Source organism: Belonocnema kinseyi, chromosome 5 (assembly GCF_010883055.1).
Source record: "Belonocnema kinseyi isolate 2016_QV_RU_SX_M_011 chromosome 5, B_treatae_v1, whole genome shotgun sequence".
NCBI classification, from domain to species: Eukaryota; Metazoa; Arthropoda; class Insecta; order Hymenoptera; family Cynipidae; genus Belonocnema; species Belonocnema kinseyi.
Window position 1 is genome coordinate 398,403 of NC_046661.1, and position 3,465 is coordinate 401,867.

Genomic DNA, 3,465 nt, shown 5'->3' on the forward strand with positions numbered 1-3,465 from the left:
CATTAGTCACTTTTCATTCAATAAATGAACTAATGGGTCAATCGCTATTCAATTTAGGTTCATACGTATTTCTGAATTGAGTTAATTTGAAATATTTTAGGTCAAATTGTTTCTTTTCCATAAATTTTTTATCCACAATATTGGATGCGCCGTTTTGTGTCTTGAAATTTGAAGTTTGGAATCAGCAATAAAAAAAACTCGCAGCTCTAGTGCACAAATTTATAGAAACTCACGTGTCAAATATTAAATCTAACATCCAAGTGTCTGCGATAATGAATAAAAGACATTTTATACCGACAATACCAACTTCAACATACATTTACGAGGTAAGCCATTTCTTTCACTTTTTATCTATAGTTTTCCTGTACTTGATAAAGATTCTTCTTAAATTAAAAGAGAAGTATCACTCCAGGTAATTCTTATCTGAAGCTGTTCGATTTTGAGACACAGTTTCATAAAACCGTCCACTGCGTGTTGTCGCTATTTCAGAAATCCACATTAGCCTGTGTGGCATAGTACGTAGTGTATCGCATGACCTCATATCTCATATCGTGATGTTATTTTAAAATTAATATTTATTGGATATAATATTTAAAAAAATAAGGAATAAAAGTATCTTCAAGAATAGGGTGTATTCAAAGTAATAAACAATTAATTAAATAATAGATATAACTCTTGTGCTTTTCCTAACTGTCCATTGAAACTCTGATTGCTCGCCTAAAATTACGAAATCCCAATCTGAATAACCATATCCATTTTTTGCTGTTTCAGAAATGCATTATATTATTACCGAATAATGTACGAAATATACTATCCTTGCGAAAAGCTTGGATCCTATGCTGCGCATCACCAGATGCAACAAATACACGTGTGTCACATTATTCCACGTGTAAAATTACTCCGTGTGTCATATTATCCAACGCTCAATATTGCACCCAAATATGCACATGTAAATGTATTAAAAAAATTCAAATGAATTTTTAATTTTAGGATAATTTCCCAGTGGGCACAAAATTTGGCGACGTCTTCACGACATCGTTACGACATATTTACGACAACTTGACGACATCCTATGTCCATGTCGTTTCTCTGTCTTTACGATGCCGTAAAGCCATCGTCAGATTATGCGAATTATTCACGATATCGTTAAGACACCTTAACGACATAGGACGTCGTAAAGTTATCGTAAAGATGTCGTAACGATGTCGTAAAGACGTCGCCAAACTTTGTGCCCACTGGGTTTAATCAAAAGTCTAATTATTTTAGTTTAAAGAATCAGAATAATTCAAAAGGCTCAAGATAATGTAAAGCATTTAAAGAATCATATATTTTTAAAAGAATACAAATGAATTTATCATAATTTTGAGTAGGTAATTTGTATCGAAAGTTATACATAACACTCGCGGTTTCAGCCCCCCACCCGTTTTCGGCCTTTCTAGAACTGCTGGCACACGCAGTTTCTCAGAGGAGCAGGGTGAGGGCGGTTGCGACTGTTGACTCGGGAGGGCCACAGTGCGCGAGTGTCCACTCGAGTATATTGCGTAAAATTATATATTTCGATTGGGAACGGTTCAAGCGAACACCGATATAGTTACAAGGTAGGTGCGAGGCAAACTCCGAATCTGGACTGATAGCGTGAGTTTGCTGTATGATACTTAATTTTTTAATTCGAACAATTTAACGAATTTAAGGGGGTGTTCTAATATTGCGTCAGGATTTGAGCCTATGTTTAGAAATTTACTGCAAAGAAACTACACATGATAGGTGGAAACGTTTTTGACTATTTATTGATACATTGTTCGACTTCAAAAAAAAATTTAACAAAATTGTTTCCACACCCGACACCTTGAAGCATCCTTGAACGCACAACTGCAAATAGATAACTTTTGACCTTGTGGTAAGGCTTTGGCTATTTAAATTGCATAAGAAAACAGTGAAATATGTTTTGCTTTCAATGGTAAGATATTGAATAAGACTTGCACATGTCTTGCCTTAATTGGCTATATATTTACTAAGTCCTGCTCGCGTATTGCCTTAATTGGCCGGATATTTACTAAGTTCTACTGACGTCTTGTCTTAATTGACCAGATATTGACGTAGTCCAGCTCATGTCTTGCCTTCATTGGCCGGATATTTACTAAGTTCTGCACATGTATTTCCCTAATTGGCCTAATATTTACTAAGCTCTAATCATGTCTTGCCTAAATTGGCCAGGTATCCTGGCGGACCGAAAGGAGCCTCTACAAAGTACCCGTAAAGACCCCGTTGGGTCCATTCGGTTCCTTTTAAAAAAACTAAAAAAAAACCCAGCAAGATCAACTTTTAAACTGTTGAAATTCGGATTCTACGTTAAATTTTCTATTAAAAACTCACGGGCTAATCACAATACTTTTTTTTGCAGCGTTAAAAAGTCAAGAAAATGTCATTAACTTCTGATGAAGGTGACTTCAAGCGCATCCATAATAGCTCAAGTTGTATGTTGCGCGCGAAGTTTAAAAATAAATTTTTTCTTACTTGCATCGCAGCGTTGTTATCTGAGGTTTTCACTGCGTGGCGCTAGCATCCAGACAAAATTTATAAAGTTACCGACGGAATGCTTATTAAGTGCTACTAAAAGAAGATGCACTTGAAGGCGCCTTCAGCCCCTGTAAATGACAGGTAGTTTATTTTTTAAAGTTTTTAACGCTGCAATAAAAAGTATTGCGATTACTCTGTGAGTTTCTAATGCAAATTTTAACGTAGAATCCGAATTTCAATAATTTTAAAGACGATTTTGCTGTTTTTCTAGATTTTGAAAAGGAACCAAATGGGGACCCAAGGGGGTCCTTACGGATACTTTTTAGAAGCTTCATTCAGTTCGTTCGGTCCACCAGGGTATTTACTATGTCCTGCTCATGTGTTGCCTTAATTGGCCGGATGTTGACTAACAAGGAAGGTACCCGAGGTGTACCTCACCGATTTTCTTGAAATTGTGACATGTTGTAGAACATCAAAAAATATTCGACACGTATTTTTTTATACGTGCCCATAAGCCCATTTAAGGGGTGAAAAACACCCTTGAAGTTCACCCCTAAAAACACATTTTTTTAAAATTCTCGAATACAATTCGTAATTTTTTACTGAAACAAAGTGGGTAACACTTGTTATTGAAAAGCACATATTTATGCATTATTTTTAGTCATCAGACTCGCAACCCCCGTTTTTTATTAATGAAAAACTATATTTGATGGCCATTTTTTTCACTATACATATTCTTAAATCTGTTGAATCTTGACAAAATTAATTGTTTTATGCACAATAATCAAAAATAAAGTTGACCTGTTCCGGCATTTAAAAAAAAAAATCCCTTGAGGGGGTGAGCTTCCCCTAACATTTATACTGTTATATTTCGTTATTCCATTACTATATCATGGTGTAAAACTCTTGAATACTATTAAAATTGTTAAGTAAAGTTGATGTAGTTTG